Raw genomic sequence first — 24,868 nt, 5'->3', positions numbered from 1 at the left:
ATATATATATATATATATATATATATATATATAGATAGATAGATAGATATATATAGATATGCATCCATATATTGAAAAAAAATATTAATATATTGGGATTTCTCCCAGCTCCCAGAAAACACGTTGAGTGTTTTCTGCCTCAGACTGGAAGGAACTGGGTTCAAACTAAGCCCTATCAGTTGACATTAGAGACCTGTAAAAAGAATGTGCTCAAAATTAAATGGAGTAATGGGCAGCAGCATAGATTCTAGGTGGTGCATATCATGGGAGGAGGTTCTGTAGTGTAGTGGTTAGCACGTCTGCTTCACACGCTGAAGGTCCTGGGTTCGATCCCAGGTGGAACCATTACTAAGGGCTCAAATGGTGTAATGGTGGTGGTGTAATGGGAAAGATCATGTGGACCAACAGCTATAACATCAGCTGTGGTGCACAGTGCCCACAAATTAAGACAAACCTTCTAGACTTCTGTCTAGCAAATGGCTTAATGGTGACCAACATATGGTTTGCCAAGACAGACAGACAAAAGATCTTATATGAGTACTCAGCATACAACTCAGGTCAATGTGCTTCTAATATCAGAGTACAAGAACAAAGTGGATATTTACAACTGTGGACAGTATACAGGAATCAAACTCCTATCAGATTTCATGAAAGTGCTGGACAAGGTTGACTGAAAAATGAATTCACAGAATTGCAGAATGTAAGCTGGGAGATGATCAGTTTGGATTCAGATCATGAAGCAATACTACAAACCCAGTGTTTACAGTGGGACAGTGGAAAAGCTGGAGATGAGGAAAGAGTACAGCTGTTCATCCTTAGTCCTAGAGAAAGTCCTCGACAAAGCATATAACAAGGACCTAGAAAGCTATTGTGATCACTCCTGCAAGGGTTTGAAGTCCTGGTAACACTGGTAGAATTAGTGCAGACTATGAACAAGGATCATATAACAAAATTGCAAACAGTGTTCAGACTCACAAGGGGGGTCCCAGTTGGAATGGGTGTGCCATCAAGGTTTAACTCTGAGCACACAGTCCTATCCATATTGCTGATGGACTGCATAAGCAAACAGGATGGAGAGGAAAGATCAATAAAGTTGCTGTATGCACATGATGTGGTATTACAAGCAGACTCTAAACAGAAAATCTAGCAAATGATAGGGGACCAGAATGGAAGGCACACAGGATGAAACTGTGTACAGACATGACAGTGGTCATGGGACCAAAAGGAGGAAATCAGAAAAAAAGTTGAAAGGTGAGATAGAAGGAAACTATTGGAATGGGTTCACATCTTTAAGTATCTAGGTGGTAAGGTTGAGGAGAAGGGAGGTCTGAATAAGGAGATCAGAGCTAGACTGTGACACACTGCGGGCAACTGATACAAAGTATCAAGGCAGTGTGAGACAGAAGAATATCAGCAAAGCTGAAAAATAAGGTATAAAAACAATAGTGTGACCAGTAAGTTACAGAAACCTTGGCAGTGGAGACAGAACAGCTGAGGAAGCTTGAGGTGATAGAGAAGGACATCAAAAGTCAATGTAGTCCCAGTTATAAGAATGTCAAGAACAGATTGTGGTGGTTCAGTCACACATGCAGTAAAGCAGAAGACAATTTGGTAAAGCATATTTGAGTGTCAAGAAGGCAAGAGGAGACAAGGGCATCCAGACAACAGTGGATGAACTTTGAGACAGGAGACCTGTGACAGGTGAGCACAACTGTCAATGAAAGTAAGATTGTAGCTATGACTCAAGAGAGATAGTATATGTTAACATGACATACTGTCCAAATAAAAATAAAATGGATAAAAAGTGGCTGGTTGATGATGAACATATGCTAAGCTTTTAGGATGAAATTTCATGAAAACATTTAATTAACCATATCTGTGTTATTAGAAAATGTAGGCTATATTGGCAGAGTATATGTTTTTTTTCTGGAAGTATTAAAGGAAAAATTAAGAACTTTAGATTTTTCTGGACTGTTAGATCAAATATTAGAAAATGGGATATTGCTTATAGTGCTAAATCTCAGAGAAGTTTATGGAAAGCAATAAAAGGATTTTTGTGTATATTCTTGTAAATATACTGGTGATGTAGTGAGGGCTATTATAAGACAGAAATGAGTTTAAAGGTGAATTTGAGTGGCTGGACTTGATACAGAGGCTCTGTTTAGGTAAAATACATTTAACAATAAAAATGAAATATAAGCAAAAACAGGAAATGTAATAGGTCAGGATTTGCTGTACAGGAATATATGGTACATGTTCTCTTGAAATGTCAGGTTGGTGAATTTTTGGGATACAGTGAAGATTTTGCTTTATTGACATTCTATAGGCAATATCACTCAGAATATATTGCAATTGAGTTATTATAGGAACTGTGAAAAGAAATAAAAATGTATGGGATAGAATAACTCTTTCCTGTCTCTGGGAAGCCTGTTTGGAAAAGTGCAGGAAGTTTTGGTAAGCAACATATGGGACATAGGCAAGTTGTTACAACTTAAGGAAATCTTATGGAGAATATGCTGACTAAAGTAAAGAGTTTTAAAATAAACTTTGACTTATTTATGGAGACCCTAAAATTTTAACTTGTTTTATTTATTTGTTGTTTGATGTATTTATTTATCATGCCTTATATATTTGTACCCCTGAAACAAGCGTTCGGAACGTAAAATGAAAAAATTGTCAGCGAGCATTAACGAATTCACTGCATAAAGTTAACAGTATACACAGTTCCAACACCACGTAAAAGTATAAAACCAGTGGTGTTGGAACTGTGTATATTTGCTGTTGGCAACTTTGTTGCGAGTGGTAGCGAGTTTGCGTTTAGGTCTTGCTGACAATTTTTTCATTTCGCCTTATATATTTGGAATGAATATGCTGAGCAGTATTTTCTACAGTGTATGGTATTCTTTTTATGTGAGTATATAAACGTAATGAACCTTACTCTTTTTTGAGTGGTAAGGAGTGGTAATGTACATTTTAACAAGGAGGACCAAAGCAGTCGTGTGGGACTTCTGATAGAAAATTCAGTAATACTGATAAATTCTATTGTTCCTGGAGGTTTGGAGAATGGCATTCTTGCTTACATGATGGATAAGAAAGAACTTAAGGAGTGAGGTGAATTAAAGTGGAGTGAAATTAGCATTATGTTCCTACTTCACTAGAGTTGATTACCATTCAGAATAAGTGGCTGAATTACAAAGTGCTTGGATACTGTATCCAATTCATTCCATGGATCAAAAAGTGATTCTGCATTTCTTGGGTTGCTGAAATGTGATGTTTGCAACTGAAGGTGCTGGGAAGCCTGAACATTTGCAGTTCATTGTCTGCTTTGGTATTTGCTGAGAATCTAAAGCAGATTTTTCAGTGGTGCATATTTGTATTAAAATGCTATTAATGGATAGAAAATTGGAAAACACCATTGTTTTTAAGTTTTATGCACAGGAGATACGATTGTTAATTCATTCAGAAGCTGAGTGCTCCTACAATGTATTTTTTTAGACATTTCCTTTAGCAGAATACTTTCTGAACTTGTGTGAGAAGAAAATAAATAAGTACCCATTAAATGAATACTTGTTTATTAATGTGAATATGCTACCTCATAAATGGCTTACTGTGCAATTTAGGACTGACAGTATTCCAGAAACAGAATTGTTGGATTATTTCAGAATCTATCATATTGCATAGAATGTGACAATGTTAGAAGACTGATGACTTTGGACTAGACATGGGAGTTATATATAGGGTAGCTAAGCATTATTGATAATAAAATGCAATCATTTATTTTGCATGATTAATGTGAATGTCAGTCTACGGACTGTTTGATATTGGTGTCAGATTATAACTTGCTGCCATTGATTGAAATTTTTGAAAAAAAATATTTTCAGACATGGAGAAAGGGGGGCATATGGCCAAAAACAGTAAACGTGAATTTTGTGAAGTGTTCTAAAGCAGGACTTTTATGATTGTACTGCATTGAAATAATTGAGATTATAAGTATTGATTCTGTATACAAAAAACTGATACACAAAAGGAGTATTGCAAATGATTTGTTTGAATAAGTTATAATCAAAACTGATGCTGCTGTGAATGATATCAGTATAATAATTATTCTACTAAATTATGAATAAGTGTGAAGTATTAGAATCTAAAAACAGTAAAGGAAATATAGATGGTGCAGTGTAGTTGGGAAAACCTGGAGCACATGGAATCATGTGAAATATAAACAACAAAATATAAATAAAAACAGATAAAGATACAAAAATGGAAAGGATAGGTCGTCAATAACATCATCTAAAGTTAAGACAATGGTATAAACTTTTGAAAACTTTTTATATGTTTAATAAGCTTGTGTTTTGTAACAGTAATACAAAGAAAGATGTTTTAAAAACTGAGGAAAAGGGAATAGTTTGGACTTTTGGGTTAGAGAAGTGATCAGGTCTGGTACTGTTGCATATTTAGGATACTACAAAGTTAGGAGTAATAATTGTGAAGGAAGGAAGAATATTAGTGAGTGATTTTAGAAATGGCTCTAAGTTAATTCAATGTCTTAAGGTATATGCATATGCTAATATAAAAAACCCAAAGTATACTTATTTGATTAGATAAGTTAGTAAATTAAGCATGGATCTCAGTCATACTAAACAACAAAAAATAAAATAAATGCCATTAAAAATATTAGAAACTGTTACATACACAGTTATGGATTGGCAAAGACTGATATTTGCATAATCAAAATAAAAATGCTATGATGCAGATGAAGGAATTATGAACACCTTAAATATTATTTAACAACTTTAATCTTAATAAGCATTTTCATCCATCAAATAACATGAATTTCATCAAATCAGTGTCAAAATTAAAAACAACAAATTTAAATAACCTGCCATGAAATCCCATGTGACCACAATTAATGACATCACAATGTCAACCATTAACATGCACAACTCATACTGAATAGTATGTAAATGTACCTACATGAATTAAAAAGAAACAATAAAAATTATCTTTCCAAACCTTTAAGCTTCAAAGTACAATAAACCAAACAGTAATCATTGAGACCAGAAGAACTGCATGCAATTAGCCTCAATTGCCAAATAAGTTTGTTTTCTTCTGAATCTAAATTTAAGGAACATATTTATGAACACCAATACAGTATTAGAAAGTTGAATTCACATAATCCCTTGGCTAAACATAATTTTGTGAACCCTGGGTACCATTTTAAATACAAAATTATTGATCAAATGATTAATGATATAAGGGTTGGTTCTTGGGCATTACACTTTAAAAAACATTTTTTTTACAATTGAAGCTAAATGCATATAGTTCTCCTGGTCTCAATGATTATTGTTCATTTTTTTGTATTTTGAAGCTTAAAGATTTGTTAAGATAATTTTTATTGTTTCTTTTTAATTCATGTAGGTAAATTTATATACTATTCAGTATGAGTTGTGTGTGTTGATGGTTGGCATTGTAACATCATTAATTGTGGTCAAGTTGGATTTCATGGCATGTTATTTAAATTTGTTGTTTTTAATTTCGACTTTGATCTGATGAAGTTCATGTTATTTGATGGATGAAAATGTTTATTAAGATTAAAGTTTTTAATAATATTTAAGGTGTCCATGGTTCCTTCCCCTGCACTGTAGTGTTTTTATTTTGTTAAAGATTGATATTTCATTTATGGTAGACATTCTGGGAAAACTAAGACAAGTTTTCCTTTTTTAAGGGCTTGAAAGAAAGTGGATGAAATGTGGTTAGTTGCACTGATCTAGCTTTTTGGAAGTTGTTTGGTAATAGTTATATTATGGAAAATCTGAGAAAGAATGAACTGGTTTGTGTACCACTTTAAAGAAATTAAAAGAATAGTTATTTATTACTGGAAAGATCACAAAACTCAGACCATTTTGCAACTTTTAAACAATTTGTTGGGTGGCATATAAAAACACAAAGCAAGTTTGGAAATTAAGAGAACAGATATAATTTAAAAAGAAATAGAATTATACTGAGAATGACAAAGAAAATGTGATCATGATGCTTTCTAGACAAAGATATTCACTTAAAGGTAGAAAATTAAAACATGTTACACCATTTATTAGTAAGTAGTTCAAAGTGAAGAGGAGTATATAAATAAAAGTGAAATTGGTAGTACACAAAGGCATAAAGACTGTGAAAGAATAGGGAATCCAAGTGATATGTATTCTAAAGAAACATTAAACTGTGATATTTCTATTGAGGAATTAGAACAAGTATTACAAGTGGTCAAAATTAATTATGTACCTTTCATAAGTGGAATAAAACTGCTTGAGTGCTTATATATATTGTGCATATGTAATATAACTTTCACCGTTTTAAGACTAATTTAGGATGCTGTCCTTTTGTGCATACTGCATAATCTATTGCAGTTCATATGCTACAGTTGTTTGGTGAAAGATGCTTAAGTGCTGACATCATTTCTGTTAAACCATCATGTTGTGGAAAATAAGGTATCTGTTTGACTAAGACCAACAATTGCCTGACAACTATGGGTAACTGCTATGGTGTCAGAACCTGGATATTCTGGATGTTTAAAAACTGAAAAACACCTTATTATATACAAAATCATGGATTACTACCTCAAGTGAAAATTTTAGAGATTCATTTTACCAAATTTGAACAAGTCAACCCAGAAAAACTGAATTTATTCAAACATCATGATATTTAACTCATTAGAATCATTTTCCTTCAAAAAAACATTTTGCTGGCCTACCTAGAGACAGATTTACATAATTTTGTGTGTCGATCAAATTAGATAAGTCTAGGCAAATACCCTATTGAATGCTATGAGGCATAACACAGAGGCCACATACAATTCCTTTCATTTGCAGAGAGCTAGTCTTGTATGTGAGTCAGTGATTAGCAAACTCATTAAGCATTTTGTCCCAAAAGAAATAAAATACAAATGTATATGAACAAAGTGTGAATATGGTAAAGTATTTGTGAGATGACTGTATGAACCAGATAAAAATTGTGAGTTTAATGGCACTAAGATGCACAAACAAGAGACCGAACTGTGTTTGGGTTGACTGATGTAGAAGTCTCTCATGAGTTGCATCTTGAAATTAATCTAAGTTTAGAAAAGGTGGTACAAACCAGCAGAAAGGCAATCTTGGTTAAAAGACAACACGTTAATCTAAATATAGCAAATTATGTGAGTGTGGTAAAATGCAAAGTTAATAGGTTTAAAAAGAGGCATAATTCAGATCAAACTAACTGAATATTTGAAAAGCAGAGTGAGTAATCCTGACAAATTGACTGTTACCATAATAAATCAGAGCAGTGCTGTATATGGAAAGTGGAAGACATGAAAGACTGGGTTATTTTGCTATCATTGGTAAGACAAAGCTTATTAAATAGGTACCATCTGAAAATGGGTCAAAAGTAATGTCTAAAAAGCATTTCCTGGATTCAGTCATTACTGTATCGGATGTAGAAACAGACTGGCATGTTAAGATCCCTACTCATGGAAGTCCAGTGAGTTGCAAGATTGATGCAGGGATTGATGTTACTATGCTATTACATGCTACATTTAGAAGTTTCAGAAACTGTCCCCAGCTGCATGAAGCAGAGACAAATTTATAGCCCTACAGGCAAAATCAAGTGCATTGGGAGGTTTCTAACCATGTCTGAATGAACAAGCACAGCTTATGTTTTAGCTTTATGTGCTAGATGTTCTGTGTATAAATAGACTCCTCGTTAAAGCTATGACATGCAAAAAGTTCTTAATTGCGAAAATAAATGAAGTCCGTATAGACACGATTGATAAAGTTGACCCATTTGATTGTGGACTTATAAAGATTAAACAAAAAAACAAATGCACTTCCCATGCCTTAACCACACCGAGAAGAGAGTCATTCCATATGTTGTCTAAAGTACAGGCAGAACTTAAAAGAAATGCAAAGCCTTGGAATGACTGTAAGTGTAACAAAACCAAATGAGTGGTGTGCTCCAATAGTCCAAGTAATTAAGAATGGTTGAGTGAAAATAAAATAAGTGCTGATTTAAAAAACATTCATTAATGTGGTATACATAAAAAGCTTACTCTATCTACTCTAGAAGACATAGCATCAAAACTTCTTAATGCTAAAGCTTTATATTTCCATTGGATCCTGGCAAATACCATGAGTCAAAAGTTGACATCCTTCATTACCCCATGGGAATGTTCTACTCTAAACCACTTTCATTTGGAATGCCCTCAGCACATGAAATTTTCAGTGTAAAATGACTGATTTACTGAATGGACTAGATGCTGCTGTATTTACAGATGGCAGATAAATGCATGATTTGAGATTAGAGGCACTGTTTCAGAGTATCAAAACTTCTGGTTTAAAACTAAACCTGGACAAATTCTAGTTTAGTAAACAGATCTCCACTACTTTGGTCAAAGCATAACTGGAATGGAATCAGACCAGATATAAGAAAGGTCAGAGCAATGGCCAAGTCCATCTTGTCTGACTGAGTTAAGGTAAGTCATAAGCCTGATGAACTAATTAAGCACGTTTGTACCAGACCTTGTAACAGCACTTCATCCTTTAGCAGACGTTTTAAGCAGAAATGTACCATATACTCCTGAAGGCATGCTCAAGTTCAAGCATTTAGCAAAGGAAAAGACATGCCAACAATAGCACCAGTGTTAACATAGTCAAAAGCCCAACAATAGTGAATGCTGATGCTGACAGCAATGGCCTAGGTGCAGCATTACTTCAAATGGATGGACAGGTGTTACTCTCGGTTTGCCTGTTTGATCTGGAATACAAACTAATTATGTCCAAAGATATTTGCAAATTGAAAAAGAGCACTAAGCAAGTGTGTGGGCATGTGAAACATTCTCCAGATAAATATTATAGCTTCAGAGCTTCCAACCTCAGACTTACCACAAACCACTAATTAATGTAACTAATCCATTCCTACAATCTAGGTGAAGTGCCACCAAGGTGCCAAAGACTGCTAAAACTTAGGTTTAATGCCAAAGCAATCTATGTTCTAGAAAACTAGTTGTCACAGATGTATTATCCAGAAATCCTGTGAAATCCATGTCCTAGAAAACTAGTTGTCACAGATGTGTTATCCAGAAATCCTGTGAGGGACCAACCATTGTCAAACACATATATTACCATTATGTGCATGATGACTAGACCAGTAACTACCAAAAGACTAAAGAGTAAACAAACTACCCACAGTAACTGAGGAATACAAGCTGTTATCCAATTTGTGCAAAATGGGATGGCCAAACTGCTAGACACAAACCAAGTATCGTGTGTATAAGTACTGCATATTTACAGGAGTGTTATGTAAGTAGAATGGCTTATCAAGGCAACGTTATAGTACCTCTATCTTAACAAGCAGAAGTGCAAGGTCAAAAACATGAGAGTCATCAAGGTCTCACCAAAATGTCAAAAAAGAGCCAAAATGTCAGCGTGGATACCGACTATCAAGACACGATAACTATGGTGTCTGATTGTCAGTCCTCTGTTATACAAGAACCACTGCAGAAACAAGAGCCAGTTATGGCAATAAAATTACCACAAGTTCAATGACAAAAGATAGTTGCTGACTTGTGTAACTTTGAAAAATTAATTCATTGTTTTTGACTTACTCATAGGTTCATAGGTTCATAGGTTGGTACTAGGCTATCGGCCCTAGGGCCTATAAAAGCCTAGCCATAACAATTCCCTGGATATTTCTTCCCACAATATTTACTTCTCTGGACCCCTGCTAGCAGGGCAACTGACATGATCTCTGGGGTGAATTTCATATCTCCCATCCAGTCATCAAGGTTCCTTTTGAAGAGTGCCAATGAGGCGCTCTACTTGACATGTATGGGCAGTCTATTCCAGAGTATGGGGAGTCTCTGGGTCAGGAACCTATCCCTCCAGCATGTTTTGTTCATTGTGATGACAAGGTTTAGATTCCTGTAGCATGTGTCTCTGAGGGATTGGGATTTCTTTAAGTGGAGCATGTCCAACAGCTCAGGGTTTGACATGGCCTTGTATGTTAAGCAGAGATCGTCTCTGAGTAGATGATATGCCACAGAGTATAGCTGGAGTTTTTTTAGACGGTCAGCATACGGCATCTGCTTTAGGCCTGTGATTCTTTTAGTGAGGTATTTCTGTGGCCTTTCCAGCTGTTGCAGATGTCTTGTGAGGTACATACCAAACGGGGCATTATACTCTATAATGGGTCTTGTGAGGTACATACCAAATGGGGCATTATACTCTATAATGGGTCTAATGAGGGATGAGTACAGTGGGACAATGACCTCCTTTTTTCTGGATTAAAAGCCCTTAGTGATGAGGTGTGGCACATAGAAGGATTTCCTGACTGTTGTGGCGATGTGGTTATCGAAAGTAAGACCACTGTCCAGCTGTGTCCCTAAGTCTCTCATCACACTTTCGATATTTAGTGTCCTGCCACCTATGTGGTAATTCATGGGTACATGGTTTTTTTCCAAAAGGGATAACTATACATTTCTTGGCATTAAGCTTGAGCCCATGGCTCTGGCACCAGGCATCTGTTTCTGTAAGGCCCTTTTGTAGAATATCCACATCATTTGGGGATTAAATAATGGCTCCCAGTTTACAGTCATCTGTGAACTTTGTTAGCCAGAGTCCCTTAGTGTTGGCCTGTACTTCAGAGAAGTAGATGCCAAACAAGAGTGGTCCCAGGACTAAACCCTGAGGTACTCCACTTGTCACTTGTCTGGAGCTGGATTTGGAGTCAGCTACTTTTACAGTCTGGATTCTGTCAGTAAGCCAGTTGGCAACCCATCGAGTGACATAGGGATTTATGCCCAGCTTAGTAAGTTTATCAATGATTCCAGAGTGGCGGATGGTGTTGAAGGCCTTGGTGAGGTCTAGATAGGCTGTGTGGGCTGCCTTACCCTCGTCCACAGCTCTGGAGACTGATTCGAAGAAGTCAATCAGATTCAGGAGACAAGATCAGCCCTTCACAAACCCAAACTGTTAACCCCAACTAGCCAATATGTCATATCGAGATACAAGGCAATGTTCTCAGTTTATCATCTACCTACCGAACTGTTGAGACAATGGTACACGGTTCAAGTCAAGTGGGTTCCAGCTGTTTGTTGCTAACTACATTTTCACCCATATTTCATCAAGTCCTCACGACTAATAAATGGTGAAGCTGAGAGAGCAGTACAAACAGCCAAAAATATGTTAAGACAGAGATTTTGAGAGAGCTCTCACTCTATATTGAGCTATTTCATCAGAGTATTATGGGAGTAAGCCCTTCACAGATAAGGCTTGGAAGGCAAATATAAATTGGCATGTCAACCCTACAGTCAAAACTTAAACTGTTAAAGCTAAACTTACTCCATATAATACAGTCAAACAAAAAGAACAAAATGTCAAGCCTTATACAAAATGTTTAATGATCATCAACCAGGTTGGCTGTTTAACATTAAAAGGAGAGACTATTTAGGACGCAATTGAAGCTGCGGTACAAAAACTACTGAATTGTGATCATACACATTGCAATAAAACATGCAAAAATACCTTTGTGAAATAAATGATATATCCAAATGGTTCCTGATGAGTGTCAACCTGAGGGTAGTGTTCCAGGAAAAACAGTTTGAACCAGTAGTAATCTGATTGGCGTCCAGATCCACATCTGTGCTTGTAACAACAAAAGAGCTAAACTGAACATTTGAGACAATGGTGGAAGTTTAAGGCTGACTTTTTACAATGACAGTCAGTGTGCTGTTTATCTAGTCCAATCAAGTGTGACTGTATCTGTTTCTGATCCCTTTGACTGTTTTGTTTAGTGATAATAAAAGTTCTAATCCTCATAATAGTATGTTTCAAACTTTTCCTTCCATGGGCTCTCATTCCATTTCCAGTTTTAATAGTCAACAAATTTCCATTCCAAAGTCCTTCCAAAGTTGTAACATAGTTATTGGGACAGTTAAGAAATTGCTAATAATGCATTTCTTAATATTATATAAATAATTTTATTGTCCATATGTAATAACTAGTTGCTTTTGCAGGATCAGTCCACAGTGTTGAATGTATGGTACATTCATTATAAGCCATCATAGTTCATCATTTCAAAAAATTTGATTTGTCTCTCAAAGGGGTTAGAAGTGATAAGTGAAGTAAAGTTGCTATAATGTCTTTATATATTGTGTGTATGTAATATAATCATTGCCCTTTTAAGACTAATGCATGGTACTGCCATTTTAAGAAAGTATATACCCTGTAATGCATTGCAGTCTTAAGCTATAGTCAGTGAGTGTGAGATGTCTGTAGTGTCATAATTTCTTTTGAGCTGCCATGTTGTGGAAAATAAAAGTTACCGTTTGACTAAATTGATGCTTATCCTGACATTTCTGACATGAGCAATGAATATTACTAGGTAAAAATTTGTGAATGATCTATCTGATAGTAATAAGTTGGAATGGAATGTTGCTTATTATAAGGAAATGAATGAGAATAAAAAGACTAAGGGGCCAATTCAGAAAGGTTACTACAAGGTTCATAGGTAGGTACTAGGCTATCGGCTCTAGGGCCTATACAAGCCTAGCCAAAAAGGTACCCTGGCTTTTGCCACCCAAGAAAATTATTTTCCTGTGCCCCTGTCAAGCAGAATCACAGAAGTGATCCCCGGGGTGAATTTCCTATTTCCCATCCAATCATCAAGATTTTTCTTGAAGAGTGCTAATGAGGAGCTCTGTTTGACATAGATAGGTAGTCTGTTCCAGAGTATGGGAAGTCTCTGGGACAGGAATTTATCCCTTCTGCATTTTCTGTTTATTGTGGTGACAAGGTTTAGGTCCCTAGAGCCTGTAGCTCGGAGGGATTTGAATTTCTTTAAGTGGAGCATGTCCAACAGCTCTGGGTTTGACATAGCTTTGTATGTTAGGCAGAGATTGCCTCTGAGTAGGTGATATGCGACGGAGTAAAGCTGGTGTTTTTTGAGACGATCTGCGTAAGGCATCTGTTTGAGGCCAGTAATCCTCTTTGTGAGGTATTTTTGTGGCCTTTCCAGTTGTTGTAGATGTCTTGTGAGGTACATACCAAAAGGGGCGTTGTTCATAGGTTCATAGGTTCATAGGTTGGTACTAGGCTATCAGCCTAGCCATAACAATTCCCTGGCTATTTCTTCCCAAATTATTTACTTGTACTCTTATAATGGGTCTAATGAGTGATTAGTAGAGGGGAATAATGACGTCTTTTTCTGGATGAGAAACCTTTTGTGATGAGGTGTGCCATGTAGAAGGATTTCCTGACCACTGTGATGATGTGATTATCAAAGGAGTGACTACTGTCCACCTGTGTCCCAAGGTTTCTTATCACACTTTCGGTGTTAAGTAGACTACCACCTATGTAGTAGTTCATGGGTACAGAATTTTTACCAAAGGGGATGACAATGCACTTTTTGGCATGAGCTTGAGACCATGGCTTTGACACCAGGCATCTGTCTCAGTGAGGCCCTTTTGTAGGATCTCCACATCGTTAGGAGTTTCGATTATGGCTCCTAGTTTGCAGTCATCTGCAAATTTAGTTAGCCAAAGACCTTCTGTGTTAGCTTGTACTTCAGAGAAGTAGATACCAAACAGGAGAAGACCCAGGACTGAACCCTGTGGTACTCTACTTGTCACTGGTCTGAAGTCTGATTTGGAGTCTGCTACTTTCACAGTGTGGGTTCTTTCCATGAGCCAGTTGGCAACCCATCTTCTGACATAGGGATTTATACCTAGTTTAGTGAGCTTATCTATAATTCTAGAGTGGGGGATGGTGTTGAAAGCCTTGGCGAGATCTAGATAAGCTGTGTGAACCAACTTATCCCCATCTATGGCTTTGGTGACTGCTTCAAAGAAGTCATTCAGGTTTAGGAGACATGATCTGCCTTTTACAAACCCAAACTGGATAGGGTCCAGAGTTTGGAGATTACCAATGTCTTTGTTTATGAGTTCCATGATGATACGTTCCATGGCCTTGCAGACCAGGCTCGTCAGGCTAATGGGATGGTAGTTCCTGTGGTCCGTCGTGGCTCCCCCTTTGTGAAGTGGGATAACCATCATGGTGCACCATTCAGTAGGCACAAAGCCTGAGGTGAGGCTATGGATTGAACATAGTACTTAGGTAGGGTGTCAGTTCATTCTGCAGTTCATGCAGAACACAGCCTGGGATATTGTCAGGTCCCATGGATGCTGTGTTCTTGGCTTTGGACAGTGTGTTTTTTACCTGTGCAGCCATGATTACAGAAACTTTGCATTCTTCCACTATAGAGATGGGCCCTCTAGGGGGTGAGAGGGGGGTAATGTTAGCACTGAACCTATCTGCCAGGATGTTGGCAATATCAATTGGTTCTGTATATTTAGTGCCATTGTGCTGTAACTCAGAGCAGATCTGAGTGTTGCCATTGAGATTCTTGACATAGCTATAGAATGATTTGTGGTTGTCTTTAGAGTCAGTGGGAATTTTGTTTTCATAACTAGCTTTGGAGGATTTTATGAGGGATCTCAGCTTCTTACTGAGGTTGACCAGGGAGTTCCTCCAGTCATGGGATTTTACTCTTTTTTGCAACAGTTTCTTTCTTCTTTTGCAGAGTTTGTTTGTGGCAGAGGACCATCATATTGGCTTCCTTTTTCTGGAGGATAGCATCTTGGTTCTATTAGGGATAGCATGATCCATGCACTCATGTAAGTGCTTATAAAGTGCATCTGTGTAGGATTCAGCAGTCGTACCTCTACTGTCCATCTGCATGGGTGCCATGACGTTTTGCCACTTCTGTCTTAAGAAGTGTGAAGTTGGCTTTGGAGAAGTTTTTTACAGTGGTTTCCCTAATTGGGGGTGGGGGTGGGATGTGAATGTCTAGGGTGATTAGCTTGTGGTCAGATCTGACCAACGAGGAATTGACTTCTGGTGTGGAACACCGGTTGCCCATGTTGGTAATGACCAGGATTAGGATATTGCTGCCCCTGGTGAGGGTGTGAATAAGTTGATCCAAGGTAATGGAATTTATGAATTCCAGAAAACGTTGAGCAAAACAGTTGGTACATGATTCGTTTTCCCAGTTAATGGTGGGGTAGTTGAAATCACCCATTATTAGGGTGTTGGGTTTCACCCTAATACTTTCCAGTGTATCAAGAAATGAGGAGTGGGAATCCTGGGGCATGCAGGGGGGTCTATAGCAAGTTATAATTGGAATTGAGGTCTTGCCCAGAGTTAATTGCACTTGGATAATCTCGGATGCATTATGCTGTGCAACTAGCCTGGAGGTGTGGATATCCTTAATGAATATGGACACGCCTCTATCTTTAATGCTTCATTCCGGGTTAGGTGACTGAAAAGTGTGGTATAAATTATAGCCTGGTTATGCAGGGGTGCTCTCTGGAGCTTTGAACCAGGTCTCTGTCACTACACAGATTTCGATGTTCTCCATTTTAAGGATTGCCTCGAGTGAGTGCATTTTGAGGTTTAGACTTCTAGCATTGAGTAGCATTACCCTCAGATTTTGCTTGCTTTTACCTGTTACAGTGGTGAATTTGTCATTTGAACCTTGCCTAAAAAAGGCACTATAGGGGTGGCAAGAGCCTTTGCCAGTATCCAGAATCCCAAGGGTGACAGGTGCAGGCCATCTCTGGCAAAGCATCATGGTCTGTCGATCATGTAGTCCCAGGCAGACAAATACTGGATCCCCTTAGAATGACACCAGAAGCTTAGCCAATTGTTGAAGTCAATCATTTTGTCCTTGTACTGTGGTATCATTCTGGGTGATGGCAGGATGCTAGTCAGGGCTAGGGTCATACCTGCCTGGGCTACAAGATCAGAGAGCTCCTTCATGTCTCTTTTCATGTAGTCCAGGGAGGTACGTCTCAGGTCATTCACACCAACATGGGCAATGACAGTGTCATATTTGTACTTGTTGTGGAGCCACCTGAATGCATGCATTATGTGGCAGATCCTGGCACCTGACAGGCAGCTGGCAGTAACTTTCTCCTTGTTTAGCCTGGTGAGTGGAACATCAGTGTGCCTGACTATAGAGTCACCTATGACTAGACTGTTGGGTACGTTGTTATGCCTTATTGGCTGTGGTTGAGTGGCACACTGAGTTTGTGGGCTATGTGTCATTTGGGTTGTGTTGGGGGGGTTGAGTTTGCTTGCATTTCTGCTTTGGCGGTCCCTGATGCTTGAGATCTTCCGTGAATGTAGGTGTGTGTTTTGTGTTTCTATGTGTGTGTTTTGGTGGTGTAGGTTTTGAGGGACTATGTGATAAGTGTGCTGTGGTGCAAGTGTTTACCTTCTCCTCTTGACTGTCTAGTCCAGTCTTGGGTGAAGAGAGCTTTGCTTCCAGTTTGGCTATATAAGTGCATCTCTCACAGGCTGTAGTGTTGGATGGTAGGATGAGAGGGTTGTCTGTGTACATGAGGCAATTGCTGCATTGCCCCAAGATGCCCAGATTCATCAGGTAGACAGGAGAAATCACCTTAGACATGCCTGGATAGGTGCTTATTTATTAAGACTAAAAACTGCTTCCCTCTAGACAAGTGAGGAAAGTTGAGTGCTGTAGTAATTTGCAGCTTATTTAGTGCTTACTAGTTCTAAACAAGTTCTGAGTTCAAAGAAACAGATTTGAGTGCTGAAACTAGAAAACAGGCTAGTTCTAAGAAACAAAATTAAGCTAGAAGGCTTCCCTCCAACACAGAAAGGCATGGGGGCTCAAAAGCCCACAAAAAGTCTAGACCACTTACAGGAAATGCAGGAAACAAGCCTACATTTTTTTCTTTCCCAGATGCTCTCTTTGTACACAGTAGGAGTGTCTGAAATCAGAATATGATCTCACTGCAGTTGAATGAGCAAATGAGATGGGCCCAAAAGAAGTATCCTAACACAAATTTACAAGAGGGGCAGGCAGTTTCAAAGCCACCAAGATTAACACCAAAACAAAACCAGGGAGGGTAGGTGGGGAACTAACTGAAAAAACAGAGTTAAAACTTCCAGGTTAGTTAATATTTAATGCAACACAAATAAATCAATTAAAATGCTGTATTATTTGAAAAAAGTGCAGATAAAAGGTACTTACATTCTCTTATACGTCCAGCTGAATACAGCTAGATCTTAGCCAGTCAAAGCTCAGGTTTTAAGCAGAAAATATTCCAAAATGTACCACTTAAATAGGCAGTAACAGGATATCAATGAATCAGACTACCCCCGACTGCAATTACTGTCTATGCAGGATTCTAACAGGCAATAAAATCTAGCAAGCACTTACTGAAAAGACAGAGTCAAAACTTCCAGTTCAGTTAATATTCAATGCAACACAAATAAATCAATTAAAATGCTGTATTATTTGAAAAACGTGCAGCTAAAAGGTACTTAAATTCTCTTATACATCCAGTTGAATACAGCTAGATCTTAGCTGGCCAAAGCTCAGGTTTAAGCAGAAAATATTCCAAAATGTACCACTTAAATAGGCAGTAACAGGATATCAATGAATGAAAATAAACAGCCTCTGCAAGTCTTGAACCCAGGACCCTGCACACCATAAACAAAATAAATAAGGTGAGATGAAGGGAACCTAGCATACGTCTCAATAAACAGAGACAAATCTCAATAGAATCAAGGATGCTTTTAACATATTATTAATACCACTTGAAACATTAAACGAATAAGAGGATTTTTTGAAGTAAAAGAAGTCTATCATTCTAATTATTGTCCTTATTTATCAAGCGTAATTCACCATCTTTTCTCCCAAACGTATCAGTTTTTAGGAGTGATGAAGAGGGACAGAGATAACATTTGAGTTAAAATCAGGACATACCTGAAAAGCAAGGACAGTTGAGAGGTAAAAAATCCCAAGCTATCAATGAAATTACTTATTTCACAGCACCAGACAATTCCCGACCAATCTGATTCCTCCTAACTCCCACTAGTATTCCTGATGTAATTAGTCACCAGGGACAGAATTTTTTATTTCATTTTTGCTCTTAACATGAAGCAAAATATATCCTGATCTACATGAATATCTGAGCATATAAGAGGTATATCCCTAGAATCAGCACCCTTCTGCCACCAAGTGATACCTTAAAAATGCTTGCCTGATACAAAAGCAAGATATCCAATTTTAATTTCATACAGGGATGGTGCCCCCCCCCCATACATGCTTGCTTGATATCCAAGCAAGCTGTCTATTTCACATTATTTTTTTATGATTTCTCTTGTGTACCAGAGAGTACTGAATATCATCTTAATAGCTGGGGCCCATGTCTGAAGCCAGGACTGAAGCACCTCCCCCCAGCCTGAACAATTTCCATGTCTAAGCCAGCATAACAAGTGCCACAAAGTAAATACCATGGCTGCTCAACACTCCAGTATCTATATAGTTGCAAAGGTATGAGCCCCAGATGGTAAAAGCCCCCAAAAGGCTCCCACCAACTCAAATCTGTATCAAAACAAAACTACTGGGTCACTGTCTGTCCAAACCACCCCTGAGCTTACAGGAACTTATGGAACAAAATTATGTACTGAAATGGGGGGGGGGGGTACTGCATACCCAAATCACCAAAATGCTTGCTAACTTCCACAACTTTCTGAAATGAAAACTCACCCACTAAAGGCTACTCACTCATTTCCATCCTGACACAAAATAAGGAAATGTTATTCTTTAAAAAATACCTCTAGATGTGCAAAGCACTACTTTACAAAATACTTCTCATTATATTGCAATTTTACCTATTACCAGTCCAAAAAATGTTTTGGTCATTTGGACATGGCAACATGTACTTATTTGCATCAAAGCCCATACCAAAGGGACCAACCTAATCCCAGTCTCAGCTATATATAACCATTCTTACTACTCCCCCAGTCTACCTCACTTCCTGACCATAGCACCTCATACACCCTTTTACTTAACTCTTCCTTCACCCAGCATATTAGAAATGAACCGCCACACTAACAGACAAAAAAAAGCCATAAGAGCTGCATTCCCCTTCTCCACAACAGTTCCCCCTCTCCCTGCATAGGTATATATGGACAAATATGCCTGCAAGCAAACTATGTTTATAAGCTGCTGCTGTGGTTAAGCTAGTTTGAACAAGCTTTTAGTTAGGAAGCATACACTGCATATGTATCAGGCATTCTAACTCTCATTGTATGCCCCTACAGGACATCAGAATCATGCATAACCAATTTAAAATATCTTAAACAAGACACTCAAAAGGTAACCATTTAAAATGCTGGGACTCAGATTGCAGAGTCCCAAAATGTGGAGACCAAATATTAAGTCCATGACTGACATTACTAAAAATATTTCCCTTACTCCATGGTACAGCAATTTCATAATTGGCATATATAAGTTCAGTGGGTGTATGTAGGCTTGCCTCCCCCGCATTGAACTTCAAGGTATTTTCCCCCCTGCAAAACACTTGATTAACAGAGAATAGAGAGCAATATTCAATATTCATTCTTCTGTATTTTCTGTCTTTTTTGTGATCTTCCATAACTTGAAAATCCAAATCTCAACATTTCACTTGGGAGCATTTACAAGAATTTCAGTCATCCACCGCAAAAAATTTCTGAGGAAAATCAATGACATACACACTCATGAAGATGATAGAGCATGCAAACTGCAGGTGTTGTCCCAAAGTCAGTCACATCTGGCTCATCTAGCCCTTGGTACCAGTCCCCAGTATAGCACCCCACCCCCTTAACTTTTCAAGTGAACAGCTACAAAAGGACTTCTACTTTTTTAAACTGTAGCCAAGCCAATACTGACTTGCAGTTTTAAAAGTACTGTATTTTCATTTTTTCTGTTTCCTAATTGTATGTTTCTGAACAGTGTGCTCTGTGTCTCTCTGCAGTTTTAGTTCCCACCCTCCCTCCTTGTTCTTGTGTTGGTATTAAGTGTTGCTGCCTCTGGAATTGCCCACCCCTCCTGTAAGTCTGTATTAGAACACTCCTCCTGGGTCCATCTCATTTGCTCACTTAGCTAAGAACAGTGAGATCATATTCTGAGTCTAGTGTTCACTCTACTTAATTCAGAAAGTAGATTTGAGAAGGCCCCGCAAAAAATGCACTTTATTCATTTGCTTTTACTGTATTTGTCTTTCCTCCTACTTTATTTTGATTTTCTTCTTAAAAGTACTCAATTTTACTTATTCTGCTGCATTTATTACTGCTTGGGTAGTAGCCTGATTAAATTGTAACTGTTATTCTAAGTCTTTTGGTTTAAGCACTTCATACAGGCTGTTTTACATTAAGAAGATTTGTGGTCTGCACTGTTGTGGCAGGACAGGTAGCTTACATTCTTCTAAGCTGGGAACTACTGATTGAAGGCCCATTGTCTGCTAGTCTAAAAGTGTATTAGTTCTGGCTTAAGCACTTGGGCTTCAGGCCAGTTATTCTACATTAAGAGGGTTTGTGGTCTGAACTATTGTGGGAGGAGAGGCTGGATTCTGCCCTTCTGAGCTGGGAATATCTGGTCACAGGCTTATTGTGCCTACTTAGTTGAACTGTTTCTTTCTGAAATTGGTGTGGCTTGCTGCTGTAGCATAGACCAGATTCAGGCCTGCTGAATCTAGCTTTGTTTGTATAACTTGAGAACTGATCCAGGCCATCTTTTTTGGAGAAGGTTCCCCTGCACCCTAGTAAGCAGGGGTGTGCAGTTAGAACTTGTCAGATTGAAGACTGCTGGAACAGGGCTCAGTTTTGAGCTTTTTTCTGGTTAATTGGGTAACTTGTTTAAATCAGTTTGTTCGTTTTCTATTGTTATATATATATATAGTACTTTATTTATCTGCTTTTACTGTATTTGTGTTTTTTCCTATTTTATTACTAGGGGCATTGACTACAGGAGAAGGTAACCACGCACACCACAAACCCAGTCTCACATAGAACTATCACAACTGCAAACCAAACACATAAACACACAAAAACATACTCGGAGGCGCTGATTAAAAATCTACCAAAACAACAGAGGCCTCCAAAGCAGACACCCAAGCAACCGCCACAATACATAGCACATGCAACACATAGTTCACAAAGTCAGGGTGCTAAACAGTCACAGCCCTTAAGACCAAACAACATGCCAGACACACTTGTAATAGGTGACTCCATAGTCAGACACACTGACGTCCCGCTCACCAGACTGAACAAAGAAAAGGTCACAGTAAGCTGTCTGTCGGGAGCTAGAATCCGCCACATAACACAAGCACTCAGGTCACTCCACAGCAAGTACAAATATGACTCAGTCATTGTACATGCCGGTGTGAACGACCTGAGACGTACCTCCCTGGACTACATGAAAAGAGACATAGAGGAGCTCTCTGATTATGTAGCCCAGGCCGGTATGTCCCTGACCCTGAGCAGCATCTTACCCTCACCAAGAATGATGCCACAGTACAAAGACAAAATGATCAGTTTTAACAATTGGCTTAATTACTGGTGTCATTCTAAGGGGATCCAATGTCTGTCTGCTTGGGATGACATGCTTGACAAGCCACGCTGCTTCGCAAGGGATGGCTTGCACCTGTCACCCCTGGGCTTCCGGATATTGGCCATGGCTCTTGCCACCCCCATAGTGCCTTTTTAGGCAAGGCTCAAATGACAAACCTACCTCCCTAGAAAACACAAGTGGAAAAAAACTAAGGGTAATGCTGCTCAATGCCAGAAGTCTAAACCTCAAGATGCATGCTCTCGAAGCCCTCCTCAGTATGGAGAACATCGATGTCTGTGCAGTGACTGAAACCTGGTTCAAGGCTCCTGAGAGCACCCCAGCACTATCAGGTTTTATCTCATATCATGCTTTCCGGCCCCAAAACTTGGACCGAACCACAAGAGGGGGAGTATCCATATTCATCAAAGATACCCACACCTCCAGGTTAGTGGCAATGCACGAAGCATCGGAGACCATCCAGGTGCAACTAACCATAGGCAAAACTGCCTTACAGTTTGTAGCATGCTACAGACCACCCTCTCAAACTCAGGAACCCCACACAGCCTTCCTGAAGACACTGGAGAGTATGAATGTCTCTCCAAATACTATCATATTGGGAGACTTCAACTACCCAAACATAGACTGGGAACATTACTTAAGCCCCAACACCCTAGCCCAAAGGTTCCTAGAATTAATAAACTCAAATGCGATGGAACAACTAGTCACCATTCCCACAAGAGGAGATAATATACTAGACCTGATCATCACAAACATGGGGACAAAATGCTCCACACCGGAAGTATATCCCTCATTGGTGAAATCATACCATAAATTAATCTCACTGGAAATCCACATCCCGCCCCCACCCCCTGCACAAAAGACCACAGTGAAGAACTTCTCAAAAGCCAACTTCACACTTCTTAAGACTGAAGTGATATCCTTCAAGGCCCCTGGGCCAGTGGAAACCACAACCCACACTGCTGAATCCTTTACAAATGCCTTCTACGGGCACCTTCAAGAATGCATGGATCATGCAATCCCAAATAAAACCAAGACCCATTCCCCCAAAGGCAGGTGCCCGGTCTGGTGGACCCCAGCCATAAACAAACTTTACAACAGGAGGAGGAAGCTACTACATGACAGAGCAAAATCCCTAAAAGGGAAGGCATCTCTGATCAGTACTAGCAAAAAACTACGATCACTCATAAAATCATCCAAGGCCAACTTTGAGAGAAAAATCGCAAAAGACACAAAAGACAATCACAAGGCCTTCTTTAGCTATGTTAGAAACCTGGGTGGAAACTCCCAGATATGCTCAGAGTTAGTCCAAAATGACACAAAATACACTGAACCCACTGACATTGCCAACATTCTGGCAGACAGGTTCAGTGCAAATTTCTCCTCCCCTCCCCAAAAGGAGAAATATCTATCCCAGCAGAGTGTAGCCTCCCTAACATCTCAGATGCCCAGGTGAGAGCCACCCTCTCTAAAGCTAAAAACACAGCATCAATGGGACCAGACGGTGTCCCGGGCTGTGTGCTACATGAACTCCAAGAGGAACTAAACTCACACATAAGGCTGCTGTTTAATCTTAGCCTTACTACAGGATACGTACCCAAAGAGTGGCGTACGGCAACAGTGGTCCCACTTCACAAAGGCGGGGCTTCTATGGACCCTGGAAACTACCACCCCATAAGCTTGATGAGCCTGGTCTGCAAAGCTATGGAGAGGATCATTATGGAACTCATAAACAAAGACATTGGGGACCTACAGACATTGGATCCTACCCAATTTGGCTTTGTCAAGGGCAGATCCTGCCTTTTAAACTTGGTCGACTTTTTTGAAACAGTCACTAAGGCCATTGATGAGGGTAAGGCAGTTCACACAGCCTACCTTGACCTTGCAAAAGCCTTTGACACAATACCCCACTCAGGCATCATAGACAAACTCACCAGCTTAAATGTAAACCCGTATGTCACAAGATGGGTTGCAAACTGGCTCAAGGACAGAACCCACAGGGTCAGAGTTGCTGGAGCTATGTCAGACTCTAAGCCAGTCACAAGCGGTGTCCCACAGGGCTCAGTCCTGGGACCCCTCTTGTCCGGCATTTATTTTTCCGAGGTACAGGCAAACATAGGAGGATTGTGGCTGACAAACTTCGCAGATGACTGCAAACTGGGCACCATAATTGATACTCCAGCGGACACAAGCATTCTTCAGAGAGGCCTCATAGAAATGGATAATTGGTGCCAGAGCCATGGCCTTAAGCTGAACGCCAAAAAATGTATAGTCATACCCTTTGGGAAAAACAAGGTACCTACAAATTACCACATAGGTGGTAATCCATTAAGTACGGAAGAGGTAATCAAGGACCTAGTGACCCAGGTTGACAGTAACCTCTCATTTGACACTCACATTGCCAAAGTGGTTAGGAAGACCTTCTATATTGCCCACCTTATCATGAAGGGTTTCACATCTAGATCAAGAGAGGTCATTGTGCCCCTGTACTCTTCTCTTATCAGGCCAATGATTGAGTACAATGCCCCATTTGGGATGTATCTTACCAGACACCTGCAGCAGTTGGAAAGACCCCAAAAGTTCCTCACCAGGAGGATAAAGGGTCTTAAACATATGTCATATGCTGCCCGACTGAAGAAACTCCAGCTCTATTCAGTCGCATACCGCCTACTCAGAGGTGATCTGTGCCTGACATACAAGGCCATGTCCAATCCAAAATTAATGGACATGCTCCACCTCAGAAAATCCAAATCCATCAGAGCCACGAGAGCAAGAGACTTAAACCTCAACACAGAAATAAATAGGACGTGCTGGAGGGACAGATTCATAACCCAGAGGCTCCCTACACTCTGGAACAGAATCCCAGTCCATGTTAGGCAGAGCCCCTCACTAACTCTATTCAAGAGAAATCTTGACGAGTGGATGGGAGATCGTAGGTTTACCCCGGGGGTCATCTCTGTGTCACTACTAGACAGAGGCACAGTAAACTAAACCCTAAATGGGTGTAGTATTCTCATCCTAAAAGCCACACACACTCTGGCTAGGCTTATAAATGCCCTAGGGCAGATAGCCTAGTACGAACCTATGAACCTATGAACTCTGATCTGCCATATATAACAATAAGTATCCTTTTCTGTGCATTTAATGTGTTTTTTGAGTGTATCTGCTTTATTTTCTAAATATATATCTATATCTATATATATATATATATATATATATATATATATATATATATATATATATATTTGTTTCCCACCTTTCTAAGCTAGTATAGTCCAGTTTTCAGGTTAGTGCTGAATTCAAGGCTGTGTTACAAATCTCTGTGTTTGCCCAGACCTTACTTGGATAGAAGGAAGTTCTCTGTCCACCTGTGAGAGAGGAGAGCTTTGAGCAGCCTGTCTGTCCCTGGAGGAGTGGTTTC

At 39.2% G+C, this 24,868-nt stretch overlaps 1 non-coding gene across 1 annotated transcript; it reads left to right on the top strand.

The window, feature by feature from the left end:
• Window positions 1-272: 272 nt before the first annotated feature.
• TRNAV-CAC lies at window positions 273-345 on the top strand. The gene has a single exon. It is a non-coding gene; the product is annotated as a tRNA-Val (tRNA).
• The last annotated feature ends 24,523 nt before the right edge of the window (window positions 346-24,868 follow it).

The sequence above is a fragment of the Protopterus annectens genome, chromosome 7.part1, assembly GCF_019279795.1.
Source record: "Protopterus annectens isolate FY-2018-M chromosome 7.part1, PAN1.0, whole genome shotgun sequence".
Classification (NCBI taxonomy): domain Eukaryota; kingdom Metazoa; phylum Chordata; order Ceratodontiformes; family Protopteridae; genus Protopterus; species Protopterus annectens.
Note: the sequence above shows the minus strand (reverse complement) of the source record. Positions and strands in the feature narration are given on the sequence as shown.